The sequence below is a fragment of the Hemiscyllium ocellatum genome, unplaced genomic scaffold (genome assembly GCF_020745735.1).
Source record: "Hemiscyllium ocellatum isolate sHemOce1 unplaced genomic scaffold, sHemOce1.pat.X.cur. scaffold_915_pat_ctg1, whole genome shotgun sequence".
In the NCBI taxonomy this organism is placed as follows: domain Eukaryota; kingdom Metazoa; phylum Chordata; class Chondrichthyes; order Orectolobiformes; family Hemiscylliidae; genus Hemiscyllium; species Hemiscyllium ocellatum.
This window is the reverse complement of record NW_026869306.1, coordinates 126750-154348: the sequence shown is the minus strand read 5'-3', so window position 1 is coordinate 154348 and position 27599 is coordinate 126750. Positions and strand designations below refer to the sequence as shown.

The following is a 27599-nucleotide window of genomic DNA, read 5'->3' as shown; positions in this document are numbered from 1 at the left end:
TCTCCATCTCTCTCTGGCTGACCAACCGTCTTCAATGTGGTGATGGACGAGACAGGAATTGGGAATTCTGCTGAGTCAGGGACATCAGGAATACCTACAGGAGATAGAGAAGTAGACAGAATGGGAAATGACACTAATGCAATGAAGGTTACACATGGAGAATGGCACTGAGTCCCACAGAGATATGGAAATTCCCATCTCTATCCATGGCCTGTGCAGTTGCTTCCCTCTGGAGTGGGGAATGCTGTTGGCTCAGGATCTGGAGTAACTGCAAGAGTGAGAGACACTGACAGAGGCAGCAATTAGACCCACACAGTGAGGGATATCACATGGAGAGAGACTGAGTGATATCAGCAGTTTGCTGGAAGGTGTCAGGATCACACAATGGTATCATCAGAAGTGGTTCTGACCAGTGAGCACTGCTCCCAGTACTCAGGGAGGACTGAGCTATTTTATTGGGATAGGCTCCTCTGGTACCAGGATTATGCAGTGTGCTATAAACGGACACAGATGAGGAGGGGGACAGGTCTCAGGTGAATGGAAATTCCCAAGTCCAAAGAGAATAGTTGAAATATTGGAACACCATGGAGATGTGGATGAAGACCAACAGAAAGAAACATTAAGGGACTGAGTTTAATTAAAATACGACATTATCAAATAGATTTGTGACAGGAAATTATTGGTTAAAATAAAGTAAATGCCATTTCCGCCCCTCACAATTCCTCATACACCACAAGTGACATCACTTCCGCCCCTCACATCATCGCTGATGTCACACACTCAGTGACTGCCGCTCCCCCCCACTGCCGTGTTTGCCAACACTTCCGTCCCCACCAACACCACTCACCTGCATTCTGCTGACACCACCCCCAAGTCCCACCGTCACCATCCCCACCCCCAGAACCCTGAGGGAACACCACTCCTGCCCATGACTCCATCCCCATCCCCCCTAACACCACACCCACTCCAGTTACAGGCACCGTCCCCTCCCCCAGCACCACACCTACGCCTGGTCCCAGCTCCCACTCCTGCCGAGTTTTCACCATTCCCCCTGACCACACCCTCACTGAGGACGAATGATCAGTCCTCAGCAAAGGCCTCACCTTTATCCCCCTCCGTCCACACATCAATTAATTTAATACACACCGTGACATCGAACACATCTTCCACCGCCTCCGCCTCAAAGCTTACTTTTACAATGAACACTCCCACCTATTTTCTGAGAACCCCTTTTCCGGCCTCCAATACACTCCATCCACCTGGACACCCCGAGCTGGCCTATTACCTGCCTTCGATCTCTTCATTTCCAACTTCCACCGACACATTAACTGCCTCAACCTATCTACCCCCTCCCCCACTCCAACCTCTCACCCTCACAACGCCCAGCCCTCCACTTCCTCTGCTCCAATCCCGACCTCACCATCAAACCAGCAGATAAAGGGGGTGCAGAAGTAGTCTGGTGCACTGACCTCTACACCGCTGAAACCATGATGCCAACTCAAAGACACCTCCTCCTACCACCCCCTTCACCATGACCCACCTCCCATCACCAAACCGTCATCTCCCAGAGCATACAGAACCTCATCACCTCAGGAGGAGATCTCCCACCCACAGCTTCCAACCTCATTGTCCAGAATCACCCACTGCCCGGTTCTACCTCCTTCCCAAGATCCACAAGCCTGACCACCCTGGCCGACCCATTGTCTCAGCATGCTCCTGCGCCACCGAACTCATGTCTGCCTACCTCGACATTGTCCTATCCCCCAGTCCAGGAACTACCCACATTCGTTCGAGAAACCACCCACACCCTCCACTCCTCCAACACTTCCGTTTCCCTGGCCCCCAACGCCTCATCTTCACAATGGATATCCAATCCCTCTACACCTCCATCCACCATGACCAGGACCTCTAAAGCCCTCCGTTTCTTCCTCTCCCGACGTCCACAACAGTACCCTTCCACCGACACTCTCATTCGGTTGGCTGAACTTGTCCTCACCCTTAACAATGTTTCCTTCAAATCCTCCCACTTCCTCCAGACCAAAGGGGTAGCAATGGGCACCCGCATGGGCCCCAGCTATGCCTGTCTCTTTGTTGGCTACGTAGAACAGTCCATCTTCCGTCGTTACAATGGCACCACTCCCAACGTCTTCCTCTGCAACATTGATGACTGCATTGGCACCACCTCGTGCTCCCTCAAGGAAGTTGAGCAATTCATCAACTTCACCAACACATTCCATCCTGAACTTAAATTTGCCTGGATCATCTCTGATACCTCCCTCCCTTTCCTGGACCTCTCCATCCCCATTAATGACAACTGACTTGACACTGACATTTTTTTACAAACCTTCCGACTCCCAAAGCTACCTAGATTACATAACTTCCTACCCTACCGTTTGCAAAATTCCCAACCCCTATTCCCAATTCCTCTGCCTCCGCCGTACCTGCTCCCAGGTGGGCCAGTTCCACCACAGAACACACCAAATAGCCTCCTTCTTTAGAGATCGGATTTTCCCTTCCCACCTGGTAAAAGATGCCCTCCAACGCATCTCGTCCACATCCCACACCTCCGCCTTCAAATCCCACCCCTCCAACCGTAACAAGGACAGAATGCCCCTAGTTCTCACCTTCCACCCTACCAACCTTCCCATAAACCAAATCATCCGCCGCCATTTCCACCACCTCCAAACTGACCCCACCACCAGTGATATATTTCCCTCCCCACCCCTCTCCACTTTCCACAAAGACCATCCCTGCGTGACTACCTGGTCAGTTCCACGCCGCCCAAAAACCCACTCTCCCTTCCTGGCACCTTCTCCTGCCACCGCAGGTATTGCAAAACCTGCGCCCACACCTCTCCCCTCACCTCCATCCAAGGCCCCAAAGGAGCCTTCCACATCCAACGTTTTACCTGCACATCCACCAATATCATTTATTGTATCCGCTGCTCCCGATGCGGTCTCCTCTACATTGGGGAGACTGGACACCTCCTAGAAGAGCACTTTAGGGAACATCTCTGGTACACCCGTTCCAATCAACCCCACCGGCCTGTGACCCAACATTTCTACTACCCCTCCTACTCTGCCGAGGACATGCAGGTTCTGGGCTTCCTCCATCGCTGCTTCCTCACCACCCGACGCCTGGAGGAAGAACGCCTCACCTTCCGCCTCGGAACACTTCAACCCCGGGGCATAATTGTGGACTTCACCAGTTTCCTCATTTTCCCTTCCCCCATCTCACCCCACCTCCAGCCTTCCAGCTCAGCACCGCCCTCATGACCTGTCCTAATGGCCTATCTCCCTTCCCACCTTATCCACTCCATCCTCATCTCTGACCTCTCACCCCCATCCCCACCCCCATTCACCCATTGTACTCATTGCTAACTTCCCCCATCCTCCACTCTGACCTAGCACCTTCTTCCCCACCCCATTCACCTATTGTACTCTATGCTACTTTCTTCCCATTCCCACCCTCGCTCATTTATCTCTCCACTCTGCAAGCTCCCCGCCTCTGTTCCTGAGGAAGGGCTTTCGCCCGAAACATCGATTTTCCTGTTCCTCGGATGCTGCCTGACCTGCCGTACTTTTCCAGCACCACTCTAATCTAGACGCTGGTTTCCAGCATCTGCAGTCCTTGTTTTTACCTTATTGAAGGAGGAGATTACCGAGATAAGGCATATTGTAGACACTGAACAAAGTTACAGGGGTTGGGATGGTCATCTGGAATGCAGTACATTTCAAATATGTGTAGGGACTATCGGGAAGGGAGGAGGTTACAGCCATAGGATCTGTTACAGGAATTAAAAATTATTGAAGACACTGGACTACAAGACATGCCATAGATACAGTATTGCAGAGTAGTGAGCTTTAATATAACAGAAGTTGCATTGGGGCGGTGATTGAGTCCGAGGTGTGTGTGTACTGTGCTCGCCTCCAGCACTGTATCTATGTCATGTTGTGTTAACAGATGTTTGGAGCCCTCTCATTGCTCTTTGCTCTGTGCATTGTGGGGGGCCTTACCTCACTACAGGATTTATTGAAGGCTCCAGATCTCCTTTCCCTTTGTCTCCCTCTGGCAGACCAACTGCGTTCAATGTGGTGATGGATAATCCACCCCGCAGCTGGGAAGGCTATTGAGTCAGGACTTTCCTGAGTACCTACAGGAGACAGAGAAATAGACAGAATGGGAAATTAAACAGATGCAGTGATGGTTACACATGGAGAATGGCACTGAGTCCCACAGAGATCTGTAAAATGGAGCGATATTAAGTAATAGTCCCAGATTGCTGGAAGATGTCAGGATCACACAGTCATGTTGGAAGAATGGGTTTAGCTTCATGATGCCCTTGTATCAGTGCTCAGGGATGAGCAGATGAAGTGATGCCCTAGTGCTATTATTGTGAGAGAATGTATCCAAAACCTCAGCTAATGTTCAGGGGAGACAGGTTTGAATCCCGCCATCTGAAAAGGAGACATTTGAAATCAATAATTTTAAAAACAATTATTAACAATCCACTAATAAGTATGAAACCATTCCTGAAGTACAACAAATCCAAACACTTGTCCTTTAGATACGAACATCTGCCCATCCTGTCCTGGTCTGCATGATAATACCCACAGCAAAGTGTTTGCCTCTCAATTACCCTCTGAAATGGCCGAGCAAGTTACTCAGTTCAGGGGATTCTAGGATTGAGCAAGAAAGGCTGGTCAGTAAGAGACACCCACATCCCCTACCTGATTTTAAAATGAAAGCTACCAGGATGGGCCCCCTGGAACTGTGCTGGGACCTGTGTCCTGGCCAATCATGTTGGTAGGTTATTGGATAGGGCATTAAACTGGCAGAGAGGATGCAGGTGAAAGGAGGTTTCCAAATCCAAAGGGAAAAGGTGAAGCAATGGAACAGCATGGGAATGTGGCTGAAGACAAACAGAAAGGAACAGGATGGGGCAGAGTTAAACTAAAATTGTACATCAGCAAATAGATTTGTGACAGAAAATTGTGGAAGAGAGGATATTATGTTTTTTTTTGAATGGACAATGTTGCTGCAATAAGGTGAATGGATTTGTGACACAGATATAAAAGTGATTTAGACACCAGGGAGACATGGATACAGGGTGAACAAAAATATTCAGTGGTTCGTAATCCTGTGCAAACTCAGGCAAAATGGGCAACGCTAACAATAATGGATAACAAAGGCATTACAGAGAAAGCATTTGGCCGCAGATCATGAAGTAGAGTCAGTCTGAATGTAAACTCTGTCTACTACTTGCCAAGGACACAAGCAGCAGTTTTAGCCACCGACAGCATTCCATTGCTCATCACTGCATTAAACAGGAACTCATTGGAATTTTTTAACAAAGGTATTGTGATAATTTTGGAAAACTTCAATATTTGTATAATCTGGGACAATCACACGGACGACATTGATATTGGAAGTGCAGTTCGGTTAATTTTTTTTCAGTGTTTCTTTGAAAAACACATTGTGCAACTGTTAAGGGACATAACTATCGCAGAGCGACCGTGTAATGAAACTTAGTGAATGAGTAATGTCACCTGCAGAGATCCTTCGGGAAATTGTGATGAAGTACAGTTTAAGGAAATATAAAGTTTTAAAGTGAATCACAGAAAGAACAAGCTACAACTAGAGTTTGAGAGGAGAACTGACCAAGGTAAACAGGCTAAACAGACTGAAATATGTGTCTGAAAATGAACAGTGGAAAACATTTGTAGGAACAATGCAAAGTACTCAACAAAAGAACGTTCGATTGAAAAAGTAAAATCCTCAGCAAGAAACTCCCACTGATCCCTCACTCAGGACAAAAGGGATCATACTAGATTATGAGGCTGAGAAGATCACCATAAAGTCCTGAAGTGAGAGTGTGTTTTAGGAGTAAATGTTCATGGATTGCAATGGGTCTGCTCACAGGAGCAGGGCTGTGGGAAGGGGAACCTTGGTCAGGGTTCATTGACACAATAGGAACAGGGAGAGGTGAAGGTGCTGGAGGTGGTGAGAGTGTTACAGAGAGTGGTCTGGGTGTTACAAAGCCAGTCTGAATTGCTGCAGCTGGAGGGGTTTGCAGAGGTAGGGAGGGACATAGGTATTTTTATATATTCATTCATGGGGTGTGGGTGTCACTGCCTGGAACAACGTTCTTTGTCCCCACTGCTAATTACCCAGAGGGTAGCTCAGAGTCAGCCATATTGCTGTGGGTGTGGAGTCAGGTTAGAATGTCAGATGTCCTTCACTAGAGGAGGTCAGTGAACTAGATGAGTTCTTCCTACTGATCAACAATGTTTTTTACTGTGGCCCCACCAATGTCTTTTACAGCCACAACATGACATCCCAACTCTTACGCTTAATGCTCTCCCGAATGAAGATAACCACACCAAACGCCTGCTTCACCAGCCTGTCTACCTGTGACACCACTTTCAAAGAACTGTGTACCTGGGTCACTGGATCTCTGACTGAAAACACCACCCAGGGCCCGAACAATAACTGTACAAGTCCCACCCTGGTTTGTTTCACCAAAATGGAACACTTCACATTTATCTAATTAAACTCCATCTGCTATTTTTCAGCCCACTATCCCAGCAGAACTGTTCATCCTGTTGTATCATAGATAACCTTCTTCACTGTCCACTTTACCACCAATGTCAGTGTCACCCAAGAAGCTTACTTACCAGGAAACCAATATTCCCATCCAAACCATTTATCCAAATGACAAACAACAGTGGACCCATTACACCACTGGTCACATGTCTCCAGTCAGAAACACAACATGTCTCCCATCACCCTCTGTCTCCTACCATCAAGCCAATTTTGTATCCAGTTCACTAGCTCCTCCTGAATGCCATATCCTTTTACACTGCTTTGAGTTTATCACCCAGTATACCAGACAGAACACAGAACGCAGAACAGTACAGCCCAAGACCCTTCGGCCATGATTTCATGCCAACCTTTTATCCAACTGTAAGAACAAAGTAAACTACATACCCTTCATTTCACTATTATCCACATGTTATCCAAGAGTCTATTAAATGTCCCGAATGTGTCTAATTTTACTACCACCACTGGCAGTGCATTCCAACCACCTACCATTCTCTACCCGCTTATCCATCCTCCATTCACCTTAAAATTATACCGCCTTGTAATAACCATTTATTCCATAGGAGGAAATGTCTCTGACTATTCACTCTCTCTCTGTGCCTCTTATCAACTTGTTCACCTCCACAAAGTCAGCCCGCTCCCTTCTTCACTCCAATGAAAAAAGCCTTAGCTCCCTTAACCTTTCTTTGTAAGAACTGCCCTCCAGTCCAGGCAGCATCCTGGTAAATCTCGGGTGTACGCTCGCTAAAACTTGCACATCCTTCCTGTAAACAGGGGACCAGAACTGAACACAATATTCCAAGTGTGGTCTCACCAGGATGCTATAAAGATGCAGTAACACCTCACGGCTCTTACAATCAATCCCCTTCTTAGGGAAGCCAACACAACATATGCCTTTTTAACAACCCTACCAACGTGCGTGGCTATTTTGAGGGATCAATGGACATGGACCCCATGGTCTCTCTGTACTTCCACACTGCCAAGCATTCTGCCTTTCACCCTGTATCCTGCATTCAAATTCCACCTTCCAGAATGAATCACTTCACATTTTTCCAGATTGGACTCCATCTGCCACTCCCAGCCCAGCTCTGCGTCCTGTCAATGTCCCACTGCAACCTACAACAGCCCTCCACATTCCCCATCACTCCATCAACCGTCATGCGATTGGCAAACGTACTAACCCACAATCCGAGTCATTGACAAAAATCACAAAGAACAGAGTGCCAGAGCCGATTGTTACAGAACCCCACTGGTCACTGAGCTCCAGGCTCAATACTGTCCATCTGCTGCCACCCTCTGTCTTCTCTGGGCCATCCAATCCTGTATCCAGACAGACAGATTTCCCTGTATCCCAATCAACCTTCTTTTCTGAATGAGCCATCATCGTATTCTGTCATATCCTCAAAGAATTCAATAAGGTTTGTGAGGCATGACCTGTCCCTCACAAACCCATGCTGACTGTCTCTAATTAGACCATAGAACATAGAACAGTACAGCACAGAACAGGCCCTTCAGCCCACCATGTTGTGCCGACCACTGATCCTCATGTATGCACCCTCACATTTCTGTGACCATATGCATATCCAGGAGTCTCTTAAATGTCCCCAATGACCTTGCTTCCACAACTGCTGCTGGCAACGCATTCCATGCTCTCACAACTCTGTGTAAATAACCCGCCTCTGACATCCCCTCTATACTTTCCTCCAACAGCTTAAAACTATGACCCCTCATGTTAGTCATTTCTGCCCTGGGAAATAGTCTCTGACTATCGACTCTATCTATGTCTCTCATTATCTTGTATACCTCAATTAGGTCCCCTCTCCTCCTCCTTTCGTCCAATGAAAAAAGTCTGCTCTCAGTCAACCTCTCCTCATAAGATAAACCCTCCAGTCCAGGCAGCATTCTGGTAAACCTCCTCTGAACCCTCTCCAAAGCATCCACATCTTTCCTATAATAGGGTGACCAGAATTGGATGCAGTATTCTAAGTGCGGTCTAACCAAAGTTTCATAGAGCTACAACAAGATCTCACGACTCTTAAACTCAATCTCTCTGTTAATGAAAGCCAAAACACCATATGCTTTCTTAACAACCCTGTCCACTTGGGTGGCCATTTTAAGGGATCTATGTACCTGCACCCCAAGATCCCTCTGTTCCTCCACACTGCCAAAAATCCTATCCTTAATCCTGTATTCAGCTTTCAAATTCGACCTTCCAAAATGCATCACCTCGCATTTATCCAGGTTGAACTCCATCTGCCACCTTTCAGCCCATCTCTGTATCTTGTCAATGTCCCGCTGCAGCCTACAACAGCCCTCTATACTTTCAACGACACCTCCAATCTTTGTGTTATCTAAAAACTTGCTGACCCATCCTTCAATGCCCTCATCCAAGTCATTAATAAAAATTACAAACAGTTGGAATGCTACGAGTGATTGCGGAGTTTACAGGGATAAGGTTGTTGGTAGGACAGGGCTCGATTACACAGACAGGGACTGTTTTTGGCAGCTGAGTAGGTTGCAGGGATAAAGAGTTTTGTAACATCTGGCGGAACAAACTGAGATATGGAGGGTCATCGTGACTGAAGATGTTTAAAGATCTAGGAAGGCTTAGGCTCTGGGGGTTATTTAGACATGGAGGCTGTGGAATCTGGGTTCGTTTTTGAGAGATTGGGGTGGCAAGTTTGGTTGGAGACAGTTTCACAGATAAGGGAGCATAGCACAAACAGGAGGAAGTTCCTGCGGTAGGGAGGGTTCGAGTGGAGAGTGATGTTTACACAGATAGGGATGTAAGAGCTGGAGAAGGTTATGGAGATGCGTAACTGGATGGAGATACAGGAGGAGCTTACATTGACACGGTGGGTGATAGTGACGGGAGAATGTTACATAGTTAATGGTTCTTGTAGGAACAGGACCGGGTGAAACACAGGCATTGGAGTGGGATCTACAGATCGGGAGTGTAGCAGGGACCTGACAGGATAACACAGATAGGGATGCTGGTAGGGACTCCACAGACTGATGGCGTTTTAGGGACTGGAAGAGGTTATGTGCACAGGGAGGGCTGTAAGACTGCAGGAGCTCATAGGGAGTTGAAGATTTGGAGCAGTTCACAGAGGGAGAGTTCTCCAACAGGAGTAGGTTACAGATAGTGAGGGTTGTGTAGACTGAGAAAGTTAAAGAGAGGGGGAGTTTTCAGGTCCAGAAGAGATTACACTGACAGGGACAGTTGAAGATACTGAACAAAAAAGAACATGGAGAAGATTACACAGATAGGGAGGGATGTTGGGACTGAAGGTGAATACACACACGGAGGGTTGTATTGTTAGGCGGAGCTTAGAGGGATAGGGACTGGTGTCGGGATTTACACAGATAAGGAACGTGGTGTTTTTGGAGAAGGTTACACTGATGCAGACAGTGTTTGGGAGTGTTTAATGGACTACAGAAGAGCTCAGAGAGAATGTATTATGGGGAGTGGAGGAGATTACAGACACAGAGATGGCTGTCGGTTTGAAAAGAGTTTCTACAGATCCTCAGTGCTGTAAGGCTGGAGGGAGGTTACAATAATAAGGGTTACCTACACTTAATGACTTCTTTGATATGGAGAAAGTCTCAGAATGGGATTGTCAAAAGGAAATATAGACAGTTCAGATGAGTTTACAGAGATATAAATGTTTTTGGGGGTTTCAGGATGAAACAGTGATTGGGAGTGATGTAACGAATGGCAATAATTTTAGGGATTATTCTAAAGGCAGGAAGTGGTGACAGCCATATCGATTGTGGTAAGGACTGGAGAATCTTACATCGCCAAGGAGTGTTTTAGAGACTGTTGGAGACTCCACATATAAGGAGAGTATTGGGGATGGTTGACAGGACTGGGCAATAACCTGAATAGAATCTCCACAGTGTGGAAAAAGGCCATTTGGCCCAACAAATCCACATCAACCCTCTAAAGAGCATTCTAACCAGACCCATCCCTCTCCCTGTCCATTAAACACTGCCTTTCTCGTGGTGAACTCACCTAAACCACACTTGCCTGAATACTACAGTGAATTTCTGATGGCCAATCCACGTATCGTGCAAATGTTGGGCTATGGAAGGAAACCGGAGCACCCGGAAGAAACCCACACAGTCAGAGGGGAGTACATGCAAAGACCACACAGACAGTCGGCCAAGGCTGGAATTGAAGCCAGGTTCCAGGCACAGTGAGGCTGATTATACAGAGCACTGCAGAGATTGGACTAGGTCACAAGTTCACAAGGGTCTCTTGGAACAGGAGAAGGTTACATAGATGGTGTCCATGAGAGGGACTAGAGGGAGTTAACACAATAGGGAAGGTTGTGGATTCTCTCTACAATTAGAGGTAGGGACAGTTGGGGAAACTGGATGAAGTTAGGCATACTCAGAGTTGTACACACTGGGTGAGGTTACTGAGTTAGCAAGGATTCTATGGACTGACTAAGGTTATGGACAGATGCAGTTGTGGGAATGTGAATTGTTGCAACAATTGAGAGGATATTTCAGGCACATTGATGCTTTTAGTGGCTGCAGGATGTTCGAGAGCTAAGAAGGCTCGTCCTGACTGGAGGTGATCAGAGGTAAGAAACATTGTACTGATGGGAGTTAGTCACAGAGACAGAGAAGATTGAGAGAGAGAGAGGGCAAGGTTACAGATCTCAGGAGCTTTCAGGTGGCTTCACAATGTTACACAAAGGGAGGGTTGGCAGGAAACGCTGTAGGAACTGGAGGACTCTGTACAGACAGTGAGGTGAAATGGATGGTGGAAGGTTAGAGGTAATGAAGGTGCTGTAGGACAGGATGGAGGAGTGCTGCTGGGACTGGAGAAGGTTACAGTGACATCATGTGCTGGAGAGGCTGGAGGAAGGTACACAGGTGGGCAGGTCAGTAAGGGCTGGATGTTACAGACAGAGTGGGCTGTAGGTGCTGGACAAGATGACAAACGTAAGGATTTTTATAGTGTTTTGGTGATGGGGGTCATAACAGTTGGTTTCAAAGGCATTTTGGTAAAATATAAGGACAAGGCAGAGGTGAAGACGCCAAATTTGTGGAAGCCCCCTAATTGTTAGAATATCACTGTCACTGGGCATTATCATTATCACGAGACAGGATCTGGCAAACACAGACCGGGAGGAACTATTTGCAGTTGGGTTCATATTCAGAAAGAGGAAGTGCGTCAAAGTGATACAGGGAGAATTCAAGGCCAGTGTGTTCTGCGAAGAGTGATTGACAAAGGCAGTAACTCCAGTGAATACTGGTCAAGCGGTATCCTGAGCTTGATAAAGGAAATACAATGCGATGAAAACAGGCAAAGACCGACCAACGTATAGAGAGTGCAAGGGGATCCTTAAAATGATGGGCAAATAATGGGCATGAAATATCCTTTTCAGATACTGTTAAGGAGAGGCCACAATGTGTTTAATGAGTACAGTTAGAGGAAGACGATTCCCAGGTAAACAGCGAGGCTTGTTAGAAACCAAAGGGACAATCCGTGCATGGAGCCAGAGGAAGTAGGTAAGGTCTTCAATGAAAGCTTCCCATCTGTATTGACACAGGAGAAAGGCATTGTAGTCGGGGATTTCAGTGGGGATGGTGAGGTTTTAGAACATGATAAGATGAATAAGGAGGAGGTATTAAATGTTTTCACAGGCATAAAGGTGGAGAAATCCCCAGTGCCTCATGAAATGTATCCCAAGTTGCTATGGGAAGGAAGGCTGGAGTTTGCTGGGGCCCTGGTGTATATTTTTAATACTTTGCTGGCCACAGGTAAAGTTCTGAAAGACTGGAGGATCGCTAATGCGGTTCCTTTGTTCAAGAAGGGCAGCAGAGATTGGCCAGATAATTACAGAGCAGATAGTCTGACAGCGGGGGGGGGGGGGGGGGGGGCGGTTATGGGAACAATTGTGAGGATGAATCGACACTTGCAAAGGCAAAGATCACCTCGGCAGCGTCATCACGGATGTGGTAGAGGACGATACTGTCTGAGGAATTCAGTTCAGTTTTTTTGAAATGGTGTCTAAAAATATTGATGAGGGCAGTGCAGATGATGTGGTTTACATGGACTTGAATAAGACGGTTGACAAAATCCCTCATGGAAGGCTGGTTCAAATGTAAAGAGCCACAAGGCAAGTTCGCAAATTAGATACAAAATTAGCGGATACACTTCTTCATGTTTGAAATTCTTTCACCAGTGGGTGTACCACAGGGATCTGTGCAGGAACCATTGCTGGTTATTATGTACACTAATAACTTGGATGTGAAAGCATAACTTGTGGGCGGCACGGTGGCAGAGCGGTTAGCACTGCTGCCTCACAGCACCTGAGACCCGGGTTCAATTCCCGACTCAGGGTGCTCCGGTTTCCTCCAACAGTCACAAAGATGTGCGGGTCTAGGTGAATTGGCCATGCTAAATTGCCCGTAGTGTTAGGTAAAAGGGGTAAATGTCGGGGTATAGGTGGGTTGTGCTTCGGCGGGTCGGTGTGGCTGCAGTCTGATATCGATCAGATGATAAACTGAGCAGAGTAATGGCAGATGTAGTTTACTTCTGATCACTGTGAGGTAATGCACTGTGGGAAGTCTCATAAGTGAAGGATATACATCATGAATGGTAGGTCCACCTGGAGTACTGAGGAACAAGGGACCTTGGTGGACAAGTCTCTGGATGTGTGAAGTTGTCAGCACATGTTGACAGGGTGGGGAAGACATCTGAACTGGGAGCAGGAGGGGGATCCACATCCTGGTGGGGCGAATTGTAGGAGCTGCTTGAGAGGATATAAACCAGTCTGGTAGGGTGTTGCATCTTAAACAGTCCTAAGGCCAGAAAGAAGATTGAGGCTGATGCACAAGTTAATGAGAACAATTTCAGCAGACAAGGCAAGCAAGAATATAGCAGGAAATGGGGAGAAACTGATGATTAACCTGCATTTATTTCAATACAACGGGCCTGACAGCTACGGAAGATAAACTCAGGGCATGGATTGGAACATGGGACTGGGACATTACAGTTATTACAGAAACAAAGCCGAGGGAGGGGCAGGGCTGTCAGCACATTGGTTCAAGGTGGAGATGCTACAGGAAGCATCAAAGGGTAGGCAAGAGAGGATGTGTGGTGGTGGGTTTTGATTGCATAAATCATCACAGCAAGATTTAGAGAGGATATTCCTGTGGGATTGCCCACTGAAGTTATGTTAGTGCAACTGAGAAATAAGAATGGGTCATCACTTTGATACGATTGTCCTACTGACCCCGAATAGTCTGTGGCAGACTGAGGAACAAATATATCAGGAGATCTCAAATATCAATCAGAATAATAGGGCTGTTATGGTTGGGGTTTTTCAACTTTCCAAACCTAGACTGGGACTGCCAGTGTTCAGCATTTGCAAGGTAGCAATTTGGTAATTATGTTCAAGAAATTCCCAAACAATATGTAAATGGTCTGAAAAGAGAAAGGGGCAAAGCCTGACCTTCCCTTGGGAAACAAGGTCGGGAAAGGGACTGATGTGTGAGTGGGAATGCATTTTTGCCAAAATGACCACAATTCTCTTAGCTTAAGAATAAAGATGGAAAAGAACAGGTCTGGTCCACAAGTTCAAGGTATGAAATGGGACCAGACCAATCTTGACAGTATTAGACAGGAACTTTCAAAAGGTGATCAGGGAGTCTATTTGCAGGGAAAGGGAAGTCTGGCAACTGAGAATATTTTAAAAGTGAGATAAATTGAGCGATCACCACCAGTATGTTCCTGTTTGTGTGCAGCTCAATGCTGACAGCCCTCGGAAACACTGGCTGTCTATTGGACAAGGAAAAAGGGCATATTTCAGGTATCGCCAGCTGGATCAAGGGAATGCATGAGGATCAAGGGGCTGTAGGGATACACTTTGGGTGGAAATCAGGAATGCAGAAAGGGTACATGAAATAGCCTCGGCAGGAAATGATAGGGAGAATGCAAAAGTGATTGTATAACTATATTGAGTAAAAGTGTAACTCGAAACAAAATAGTGTTCCTTAAGGATCAATGAGATCATTGATGTGTGGAACCGTAGGATATGGCTAGACTTTAAACACATTTTGTGACTCCAGAACTTACTGTTGACAAAGACTGGGGAACTCAGGGAACAAGAGTAATACGTTAGACCATATTTGGAGTTTGCTGCAATTCCAGTATCCCGCTATAGGAAGGAGGTTGGGAAGCTTGAAAGTGTTCAGAAAAGATTGACAAGATGTTGCCGGGGTTGTTGCTGAATAAGCTCGGGCTATTTTCACTGGAGCATCAGAGACTGAGGGGTGACCTGACAGAGGATTATCCATGAGGGATATGGATTGGGTAAGCATTCAAGGTCTTTTACCAGGGGTTGGGGAGTCCAAAACTAAAGGGCATATGTTTAAGGTTAAAGGGGGAAAGGTTTAAAAGGGACTGAAGGGTCAGCTTTTTTATGCACACGGTGATGTGTGTATGGAATGAGCTGAGGGAGAAAGTAACACATACTTAGACTATGACAACATTTAAGGGATGGATGGGTATGTGAATAATAAGGGTTTAGAGGTACATGGGCCAAATGCTGATAAATGGGATGGACTTATTTAGATCTTCTGGTCAGCATGGATGAGTTGGATCGAAGGGTCTGTTTCCCTTGTACATCTCTATGGCTTGAAAAGAGGGCATGTTATAGAAGAGGTGGTGCTGGACGTTTTAAAACACAAAGGTATGGAAAGCCCCAGGACCTGATTACATGTATCACAGGGCATTGTGGGATGTTAGGGAAGGAACTGTGGAGCCGCTAACAAAGGTATTTGTACCAATGACAGCCATGTGTGATGGGCTGGAAGGCTGGAGGGTGACATAGTGGACAGTGAAGGAGGTTTGCTAAGATTACAAAGGGATCTTGATGATATGGGTGAATGAGCTGAAAAATTGCAGATGGACTTCAATCTGAATAAATGCAAGATAATGCACTTGGTAAAACAAACAAAGGTAGAGCCGATACAATTACTGTTCGGGCCTCAGTTAGTGTTTTAGAGCAGAGGGACCTCCGGGTTCAGGTACATAATTCTTGAAGTTTGCATCACAGGATGGATAAGACAGTGCTTGGCATGCCTGACTATTGCTCAGTCCATTGAATGGAGAATTTGGGACGTCATGTTGAGATTGCACAGACATTGGTGAGGCCTGTTCTGCAATACTCTGTCCAGTTCTGGTCGCCCAGTTATAGGGAGGATATTATTAAGCTGCAGGGGATTCAGAAGAGATTTACCAGGACGTTGCTGGGTATGGAAGGCTTGAGTTCTGCAAAATGGCTGGACAGGCTGAGTCTTTTTTCACTCGAGCCTGGAAGTTGAGACGTGATGTTATAAAAGTAAATTTTAAAAAATAAGGTATATAGATCGATTTAATGGTAGTTGTCTTTAACACAGGATGGGGGACTCCCAAGAGGAGGGACCACGTCTTAAAGTTTAGAAGAGAGCAATGTTCAAAAAAAGACATGGGGGCAAATTGTTCCACAGACGGTGTTTTGATTGTGGAATGAACTTGCTGAAGAAGGGTGGATGTGGGTACAATGACAACGTTTTAAAAGACAGAGATACTAAACAAGTATTTAGCATCAGTTTTTACTGTGGAAAAGGATATGGAAGATATAGAATGTCGGGAAATAGATAGTGACACCTTGCAAAATATCCATATTACAGACGAGCAAGTGTTGATGGCTTGAAATGCATAAAGGTGGGTAAATTCCCAGGACCTGATCAGGTGTACCCTCGAACTCTGTGGGAAGCGAGAGAAGTGATTACTGAGCCTCTTGCTGAGATATTTGTATAATCAATAGTCACAGGTGAGGTGCCGGAAGACTGGAGGTTGGTTAATGCGGTGCCATTGTTTAAGAAGAGTGGTAAGGACAAGCCGGGAATTATAGACCAGTGAGCCTGACCTCGGTGGTGGGCAAGTTGCTGGAGGGAATCCTGAGGGACAGGATGTACATGTAGTTGGAAAGGCAAGGACTGAATCGGGATAGTCAACATGGCTTTGTGCGTGGGAGATCATGCCTTACAAACTTGACTGAGTTTTTTGAATAAATAACAATAAGGATTGATGAGGGCTGAGCGGTAGATGTGATCTATATGGACTTCAGTAAGGCGTTCGACAAGGTTCCCTATGGGAGACTGGTTAGCAAGGTTAGATCTCATGGAATACAGGGAGAAGTAGCTATTTAGATGCAGAACTGGCTCAAAGGTAGAAGACAGAGGGTAGTGGTGAGGGTTGCTTATCAGACTGGAGGACAGTGACTGGTGGAGTGTCACAAGGATTGGGCCTAAGAATGGTGAATAGCCAAGGGTAAGGGAGTCCAAAACTTGAGGGTACAAACTGGAGGTGAGAGAGCAAAGATTTGAAGAGGGAGCTGAGGGGGCAACATTATCCACAGAGGATGGTGCACAGACAGAACCTTGTGCCAGGGGGCACATGGGAGAAACAAGAACAATGACAACATGGAAAAGACCTTTGGGCAGGAACATGGAGAGGGGAAGGTTTGAAGAGCTAAGGGCCAAACGCAGGCAAATGAGACTCATTCAGTATAGGAAACATGGGCAGCATTGACGAGTTGGACCACAGGTTCTGTTTCCGTGCTGTATCACTCTGTATCCAGGTAAAGAGGATTATAGTACGGAAGTAAAGCATGTTGTGGACACTGAAACAAGTTATAGTGAAAGGGATGGTAGTCTAAAATGCAGTACGTTTCAAATATGTGGAGGGTCTATCAGGAAGGGAGGAGTTACAGGGACAGGAACTGTTATAGGAGTTAAAAATGACTGAAGACACCGGTGCACAAGCCATGCCACACATAGAGTGTTGCAGAGTAGTGAGTCTTAGTACAGTGTTGGAGGGAGAACACAGAACAGAAAGATCCCAGGCAGCATTCACAACATCTCGTCGGAGGCCTGCTTTCCGCTCTGTTGCCCTGATGCTCACTAAGACAGCACCGGCCTGGATTGATAACTATGAACTCCCCATGCTGTCTCAGTGCAACGTAAGTTAATGTAGACGTGGTGATTCAGCCAGGGGTGTTTCTGTACTGTACTGTACTTACCCTCCAGCACTGTATCTATGTCATGTCATGTTAGATGATGTTTGGAGCCCTCCCATTGCTCCCTGCTGTGTACACTGTGAGTGAACTTACCTCACTGCAGGATTTATTGAAGGCTCCAGATCTCTCTGCCTTTTGTCTCTCTGGCTGACCAATCAACTTCAATGAGGTGTTGGACGAGACACCCAGCAATTGGGAAGTCTATGGAGTCAGCACTTTCCTGAGGACCTACAGGAGACAGAAAAATAGACAGAATGGGGAATTAGACTGATGCAGTGAGGTTTACACATGGAGAATGGAAATGAACCCCACAGAGATCTGGAAAATCCCACTCCATCCCTGGTCTGCGCTGTTGCATCTCTCTGGAGTGGAGAATTCTGTTTGCTCAGGATCTGGAGTAACTGCAAGAGCGGGAGGCTCTGACAGAGGCTGCAATTAGACCCACACAGTGAGGGATACCAAAGGGAGAGAGACTGAATGATATCACCAGAGTGCTGGAAGACCTCAGGATCACACAGTCATGTTGGAAGAATGGGTTTAGCTTCATGATGCCCTGGTATCAGTGCTCAGGGATGAGCAACCACTGAGCAGGCGAATTGATGACCGAGTGGTATTACTGCGAGAGAATTTATCCAAAACTTCAGCTAATGTTCAGGGGAAGTGGGTTTTAATCTCACCATAAATAATTTTAAAAATAGTAATTAACAATCCATAAATAAATATGAAACCATTGCAGATGTTCAAAAACCCCAAACCCTTGTCCTTTAGATAAGGACATCTGCTCATCCTCACGTGGTCTGCACGACATCCCCACAGCAAAGTGTTTGCCTCTCAATTACCCTCTGAAATGGCCGAGCAAGTTACTCAGCTCAAGGGCAGCTCGGGCTGGGCAAGAAAGGCTGGTCAGCTAGAGACACCCACATCCCATACCTGATTTAATAAATAATCCATGAGGATGGTCCCCCTGGAACTGCGCTGGGGCCAGGGTCCGGGCCAATCATATCGGTAAGTTTATGGATGGGGCTTTCAACTGACAGAGAGGATGCCAGTGAAAGGAGCTTTCCAAATCCAAAGGGAAAAGGTGAAGAATGGGAGCAGTATGGGAATGTGGCAGAAGACAAGCAGAAAGGAACAGGATGGGACAGAGCTTAACTAAAACTGTACATCAGGGAATCGGTTTGTGACAGGAAATTATGGGAAAGAGTAAATTATGTTTTTTGAATGTCTCTTCAATAAGGTAGATTGATTTGTGACACCGAGATAAAAGAGGTTTAGACACCAGAGAGATGTGGTTACAGGGTGAACAAAAGGTGGACAGAAATAGTCAATGGATCACAACCTTGCGGAAATTCAGGCAAAATGGGTAACGCAAACAATAATGGGTAAGAAAGGCATTACAGAGAAAGCATTTGGTCTCAGATCATGAAGTGGAGTCAGTCTGAATGTAAATTCTGGCTACTACTTGCAAGGACACAAGCAGAAGAACAGTTTTAGCTACCGAACAGCATTCCATTGCTCATCACTGCGTTACACAGGAACTCACTGGAATTTTTTTAACAAACACATTGTGATAATTTTGGGAAACTTCAATATTCACATAATCTGGGACAGTCACACTGACAACAGTGATATTGGAAGAGGAGTTCAGAGAATTTTTTTCAGTGTTTCTTTGAATAACAAATTGTGCAATTGGTTAGGGATGTAACTATCTCAGAGCGACCGTTGTGTGATCAAACTTAGTGAATGAGTAATGTCACCTGCAGAGATCCTCAGGGAAATTGTGATAAAATGCAGTTTAAATAAATATAAAGTTTTAAAGTGAATCACAGAAAGGACAAGCTACAACTAGAAACAAAAACAGCCAATTACTTGGGTTTGAGATGAGAACTGACCAAGGTAAAGAGGCTAAACAGACTGAAATATGGGTCTGTAAATGAACAGTGGAAAATATTTGAAGGAACAGTGTAAATCACTCAACAAAATAAGATTCCATTGAAACAGACAAAACCTCAGCAAGAAATTCCCACCGACCCCTCACTCAGGACAAAATGTATCATATTAGATTATGAGGCTTAGAAGATCACCAAAAATTACTTAAAATCGTGAAGTGAGATTGTGTTTTAGGAATAAGTTTTAAAGGGATTGCAAAGGGTCTGCTAGCAGGAGGGCAGCAGTGGGAAGGGGAATCACTGTCAGGGTATAATGTCACAAAAGGAACAGGGAGAGGTGAAGGTGCCAGAGGTGGTGAGAGTGTTACAGAGAGTGGTCAGGGTGTTACAAAGCCAGTACTGATTGCTGCAGCTGGGGGGTTTGCAGAGGTAGGGAGGGACATAGGTATTTTTATTTATTCATTCATGGGATGAAGGTGTCACTGCTAATTACCCAGAGGACAGCTCAGAGTCAGCCATATTGCAGGGGGTCTGGGGTCACATGTTAGCCAGACCAGGTTAAATGTCAGATGTTATACACAAAAGGTCAGTGAACCAGATGTGTTTTTCCCACTGATCAACAATGCTTTTATAGTGGCCTGACCAATGTCTTGTACAGATACAACATGACGTCCCAACCCTTTCTCTTAATGCTCTGCCCAATGAGGTAACCATCCCAAACGCCTGCTTCACCAGCCTGTCTACCTGTGACACCACTTTCAAAGAATTGTGTACCTGCATCCCTGGTCTCTGACTGACAACACTACCCAGGACCCGAACATTAATTGTACAAGTCCCACCCTGGTTTGTTTCACCAAATTGGAACACTTCACATTTACCTAATTGAACTCCATCTGCTATTCTTCAGCCCACTCTCCCAGCAGTACTGTCCATCCTGCTGGATCATAGATAACCTTCTTCACTGTCCACTTTACCACCAATGTCAGTATCACCCAAAAAACTTACTTAACAGGAAACCAATGTTCCCATCCAAACCATTTATCCAAATGACAAACAACAGGGGACCCACTCCACCGCTGGTCACATGCCTCCAGTCAGAAAAACAGCATGTCTCCCATCACCCTGTCTCCTACCATCAAGACCATTATTTTGTCCAGTTGACTAGCTCCTCCTGAATGCCATATCATTTTACACTGATCTGAGTTTATTACCCAGTTTACCATATGACACGTAGAACACAGAAAAGTACAGAACAAGACCCTTCGGCCATGATGACATGCCAATCTTTTATCTGACCGTAAGATAAAAAAAAAGTGGCAGATAGAGTTTAATTCAGGGAAATGCAACGTGCTGCATTTTGGGAAAGGAAATCTTAATAGGACTGATACATGAAATGGTCAGGTCCTTGGGAGTGTTGCTTGGGGTACAGGTTCATAGCTCCTTGAAAATGGAGACCCAGGTAGATAGGATAGTGAAGAAGGCGTTTGGTATGCATTCCTTTATTGGTCAGAGTATTGAGTACAGAAGTTGGGAGGTTATGTTGCGACTGTACAGCACATTGTTTAGGCCACTGTTGGAATACTGCGTGCAATTTTGGTCTCCTTACTATCGGAAAGATATTGGGAAACTTGAAAGGGTTCAGAAAAGATTTACAAGGATGATGCCAGGGTTGGCGGATTTGAGCTCTAGGGAGAGGCTGAACAGGCTGGGGATGATTTCCTTGGAGCGTCGGGAGGCTGAGGGGTGACCTTATAGAGGTTTACAAAATTATGAGGTGCATGGATAGGGTAAATAGACAAAGTATTTTCCCTGGGTTTGGGGAGTCCAGAACTAGAGGGCATAGGTTTAGGGTGAGAGGGGAAAGATATAAAAGAGACCTAAGGGGCAACTTTTTCACGCAGAGGGTGGTACGTGTATGGAATGAGCTGTCAGATGAAGGGTGGAGGCTGGTACAATTGCAACATTTAAGAGGCATTTGGTTGGGTATATGAATAGGAAGGCTTTGATGGGATAGGGACCGGGTGCTGGCAGGTGGGACAAGATTGGGTTGGGATATCTGGTCGGCATGGACGGGTTGGACCGACGGGTCTGTTTCCGTGCTGTACATCTCTATGACTCTAACTTCCATACCCTTCATTTTATTATCATCCATGTGCCTATCCAGAAGTATATTAAATGTCCCTAATGCATCTAATTTTACTGCCACCGCTGGCAGTGCATTCCACACAGCCACCACTCTGTATGTTACGAACCTACCTCTGAAATCTCCACTTAACCATCCGCTAATCACCCGAAAATTATAACCCCTTGTAATAGCTATTTATATGAGCGTAAAAATATCTCTTATTATTCACTCTATGAATGCCTCTCATCACCTTGTTCACCTCTGCCAAATCACACCACACCCTTCTTCACTCCAATGAGAAAAGCCGTAGCTCCCTCAACCTTTCTTCATAAGACATGCCCTCCAGTACAGACAGCATCCTGGTAAATCTCCTCTTTACCCTCTCTCAAGTTTCCACATCCTTCCTGTAATGAAGGGACCAGAACTGAACACAATATTACAAGTGGGGTCTAACCAGGGCTGTAGAGAGCTGCAGCATAACCTCACCGCTTTAAAACTCAATCCCCAAACTAATGAAATCCCACAAAATATATCCCTTCTTAACAAGCCTATCAGCATGGGTGGCTACTTTGAGGGATCTATGGACTTGGACCCCAAGATCCCTCTGTTCCTCCACACTGCCAAAGATCCTGCCTTCTGCATTCAAATTCAATCTTCAAAATGAATGACTTCACACTTTTCCAGATTGACCTCCATCTGCCATTTCTCAGCCCAGCTCTGCATCCTGTCAATGTCCCGTTGCAATCTAGAACAGACCTCCACACTGTCAGCCACGCCACCAACCTTCGTGTCATTGGCAAGTCTACTAACCGACCCTTCCACTCACACATCCAACTTATTCATAAAATCACAAAGAGCAGAAGTGCTGTAATCACACCCTACAGAAAACCACTGGTCACTGAGTTCCAGGATGAATTATTTCCATCTATCGTCACCCTCTGTCTTCTGTGGGCCAGTAATCCTGTATCCAGACAGACAGGTTTCCCTGTATCCCATGCCTCTGTATTTCCTGAATAAGCCATAAAGGTGTTTTGTCACATTCTTAAAAGATTCAATAAGACTTTTAAGGCATGACCTGTCCCTTATACAAACATGCTGACTATCTCTAATCAAACTATGGTTTCCCAAGGAAAAATAAATCCTCTATCTCAGAATCCTCTCCAATAATCTGCACACCACAGACATAAGACTGACAGGTGTGCAATTCCCAGGATTATTCCTATTCCCTTTCGTGAACAAGGGAATAATATTTTCCTGCCTCCAATCAACTGGTCCGACTCCAGTGGACAGTGAGGGTGCAAAGGTCATCACCAGGTGCGCAGCAATCCATTCCCTCGCTTCGTGCAGTAACTTTGGACGCATCCAGTCTGGTTCAGCGACTTATCTATCCTTATCTTTTACAAAATTCTCAGCACATCCTCCTCCTTAACATCCACCTGTTCACGTACATCAGCCTGTTTCACACTGTCCTCACAAACAACAAGACCCTTCTCAGCAGTGAATACTGAGGCATAGTATTCATTAAAGACCTCCCCTACCTCCTGTGACTCCAGAGACAAGTTCCTTCCACTATCCCAGAGTGGCCTTATCCTCACTCTGACCATCCTCTTGTTCCTCACATAAGTGGAGAATGCCTCACAGTTTTCCTTAAGCCTTCCCAAGAAAGCTTTTTCATGCCGCCTTCTAGTTGCCCTAAGTCCATTCCTTGGTTCCTTCCTGGTACCTTCAGGGAATCTCTACAGTATGGAAACAGGCCATTTGGCCCAACACCTCCATATTAACCCTCCAAACAGTATCCAACCCAGCCCCATTCCCCCACCCTGTTACTCTCCATTTGCCCTGACTAATGCACCAAACTACCCATCCCTGAACACTATGGGTAATTTAGCATGGCTGAGTCACCTAATCTGCACATCTTTGGATGGTGGGTGGAAACTGGAGCACCTGGAGGAAACCCACGCAGACACGGGCAGAATGTGCAAACTCCCCACAGACAGTCGCCTGAGGCTCTCATCGAAATGGAGTCCGTGGTGCTATGAGGTAGCAGTGCTAACCACTGAGACACCGCGCCACCCAATGTAACTCTCTGGAGCCCTGTCTGATCCTTGCTTCCTCAACCTTAAGTTAGCTTCTTTCTTCCTCTTGACTAGATGCTGAAGTCCACGTGGACAACGTTGACTGCTCTGCCTTCATCTATCTCTTGGCCAACTCCTCAAAGAGTCAATCCAGTTTGTGAAATATGGTTTTCCACTCACAAAGCCATGATGACCATCTCAAATCAGCCTTTGCCTTTGTAAATATACATAGCTCCTTTCTCTCAGAATCTCCTCCAACAACTTCCCCATCACTGGGCACACTGGACTGTAATTTCCTGGCTTTTCCCTGCAGTCCTTAAGTGATGCAACAGCCTTAGCCTCCCTCCAGTCTTCCGGTACCTCACTGTGTCTGTTGATAATATAAATATCTCTGTAAGGGACACTGCAATCTCTTCCCTAGCTTCCCACAATATTCTAGTATCGACCCAATGAGCTACTGAGGATTGATCTACCTTTATTTGTTTTAAGATTCCAGCACTTTCTCTTCTCTGGTGAGGATTCTTTCCAAGACATCGCTATTTATTTCCCCAAGTTCCCGAGCTTCCATGTCTTTCTCCACAGTAAATACTGACAAGGCTGTTTTGTCTAATATCTCACCCATCTCATCTGGTTCCACACATGCGTGACCTTTTGATCTGTAAAGGGACCCTATTCTCTACCAAGTTACTCTTTAGCCCTTATTAAAACTTGTGTAAAGGCTTCTGATAATTCAAATACACCACATCCCCCACACCACTACACCCCTCCTACACCCTTACAACTCTGCCATTTGTATTCACACAGACAAATTAAATCCAACAGGCTCAGGAACAAATTCTCTTTTATCAAATGTGTCTCTAAATGGCCAGTTATTGTATACTGACTTATCCTTTCTAACAATGTCAGTATGGTCCCGACTTACTGTCAGGGGAGGTGGAGTAGGTTGTGGTTGAACCCATTGAAGTTTAGATAATGAGAGAGAAATGGAATGAACCATCCATTCTGAGGGGCTCTGATCGGGCAGATGCTGAGAAGTTAGAAAATAGAACAGTAGAGCACAGCAACAGGCCCTTCGGCCCACCACGTCTATGCTGTCCATGATGCTATTCTAACTCATACAATCTGCCTGCACATGGGCCATATCCCTCTATTCTCTTCCCGTTCATGTTTCTGCCTAAATGCCACTTCAAAACTTTACTCACATTTCTGCTTCTACCACCTCCCTCAGTAACATCCACTCTACGTAAAAAAAAACTTGCCTCACACACCTCATTTAAACTTTCTCTTTTTCACTTTAAACCTCTGCTCTCTAGTATTTGAAACTTACACATTGGAAAAGAGATTCTGACTATCTACATTATCTATCCCTGTCCTAACGTTATATCCCTGTACCTGGTCACCTGTCAGCCTCTGATACCCTCACAAATCAATCCAACTTTGTTTAATTTCCTCTTACACACCTAACATACCCTTAAAAACCCAAACATAGGCAACGTGCTGATAAACACCTTTTTTACCCTCTCCAAAGCCTCCCCATCCTCCCTATTGTGTGGAGATGAGAACTGCACACAGTTCTCCAAATGTGACCAAACAAACGTTTTATACAATTACAGCATCAGATGCAAACCACTACACCCAACGTTGTGACCGATGAAGGTCAGTGCTCCATTTGCTTTCTTTTCCATCTGAAACACTTCTGTTGCCATTTTCAGGGAGTTACTGACTTGCACCAAGATCCTTCCGTAGATCAATATCCCTCAGTATGCTGACTTCCTTCTTGAATTTGACATCATCTCACACTTGTCCAGACTAAACCCAATTTGCCATTTCTGTCTATCTCTCCGACTGTTCTGTAACCTCCTGCAGATGTTACTGAATCAGGGAAACAAGGGTTTTGTGGAAAAGGCAGGAAAGTAGAGTTGAACAGTATCAGATCAGCCATGATCTGACTGAAGGGCACAGTATACTCAATGGGCCAAATGGCCTCATTCACCTGCTACATCTCATGGTCTGAGCACAAACTCAGTATGTCCTGCATAATATTATGGGTTTCTGCTCACAAAACTCCTTTACAATGGGATTATTGGATATTTATTCGTACACAGCACTTGATCTACAAATATGATATGATGTTATAGAAAACTATCTCACATACAATCCAGGATTCTATCCGTTACAGCACTGATACTCACTGCTGTATCAGTCGGCATGGAGATCACACCACTGTCACACACAGGTACTGTACAGCCCTTGCTACAAGTACATTCAGTGTCCTGACTGTAACCACATTGACATTCCCATCACTGGTTGGTGCCTACAATAGAATTCCTGCTAACGGTTGCTGCTGCTTGCTTATTCTCAGCTCCACTTTTCATATTCAGATCCACATGACTGTCTCATTAATGCATTAACCTCATCCTTCCTTCACAACTTGTTGGCTTTTTGCCTAGTCTGCCTATTGGGACGAGATTGGTTTGGGATATCTGCTCAGCATGGATGGGTTAGACCGAAGGGCCTGTTTCCATGCTGTACATCTCATTGACTCTAATGACTCTATCCCAACAACCCTTCAGTATTCACTTCCCAGTGATGATCAATCATCAGCTACATCTCCGGAATGACAGTTCCATCATATCTGTTCACTGTCATCCATCTGCCTTATGGCGAATGCAGGGAGTCATTCCTCAGTAGTGGGGGATTGAACAGATGGGTAGAGATTGCAGAGACAGGGAGGCTTACAGGGACTCAAGGATGTTAGAGTTAAACAGAGTTACATCTGGTCAAGAACGTCAGTGGGACAAAGGGGTTTGGGGATTGGAGGAATTTACAGAGATAGAGGGAGCTGGATTAGATTCTGGAGATAGGTATAGAGATGGAGAAAGGAAGAGGTAGGCAGACTGAGAGGCACAGACAGGGGGCTGTTTCATCTAGGAGAGTATTGTGTATACTAACAGAGATATGGAAGGTTGTCGTGACTGAAGACGTTTATAAATATAAGGTGGCTTCTAGGCTCTGGAGGCTACATAGATCGGAAGGCAATGGAGAATGCCAGGTTACTGGGGTGGAGACAGTTACACAAATGGGGAGGGTTGTACAAACTGAAGGAGGTTCCTGTGGTCGCGAGGGGTATGGTGTCGGGAATGAGGGTGAAATTTAACAAGATAAAGATCAAAGAATTAGAGAAGGACAAGGAGATTACAATTTTTTCACAGCTAAGGAAGGGTTGTAGGAGCTGGAGAAGATTACATAGGTAGGGACCGATGGAGAGGTTAAAGATAAATACATTGACATGGAGGGTGGTGTTGGTGGAAGGAGCTTACAGGGATAGACAGGACAGTCAGGGTTTACAGGGATGAAGGAATTGAGTATCTACTGCAGAAGTTTAGGAATTAGGATGTTAGGGATTGAAGAACCTGACAGAGACAGGGAGAATGGTGTGGAGATTCCAAACAGAGGAAGGATTATCTGGACTGGAGGATATTACAGAGATCACTAACACAGAATGGGCCAGGATTGATGCCTGCTATCCCCTGTGCTGTCGCATTGAGGACCAGTACAGCAGAGGTGAAAGCAGGACCCTCACAAGATGGTGGGAATGAAGCCTAGAATGTTGCTGTTCCTTGCCCAGCTCTGTATCTATGTCCTGTCTTCCAGGTCGGAATATAGAAGTCTACCACCTCCACCTTGTGCTGTTTACTGTGAGTGATCTTACCGGCTGCAGGATTTACTGAAGGCTCCAGATCTCCCTCTCCATCTCTCTCTCTCTGGCTGACCAACCAGCTTCAATGAGGTGATGGATGAGACAGGAGTTAGGAACATC

General features: G+C 45.7%; 1 long non-coding RNA gene across 1 annotated transcript; it reads right to left on the bottom strand.

The window, feature by feature from the left end:
• Positions 1-27599, bottom strand: LOC132814783 (uncharacterized). Its single transcript, XR_009644493.1, has 4 exons — positions 27492-27599; positions 17784-17918; positions 4017-4153; positions 1-94 (listed from the first exon to the last, which is right to left on the bottom strand). It is a non-coding gene; the product is annotated as an uncharacterized LOC132814783 (long non-coding RNA).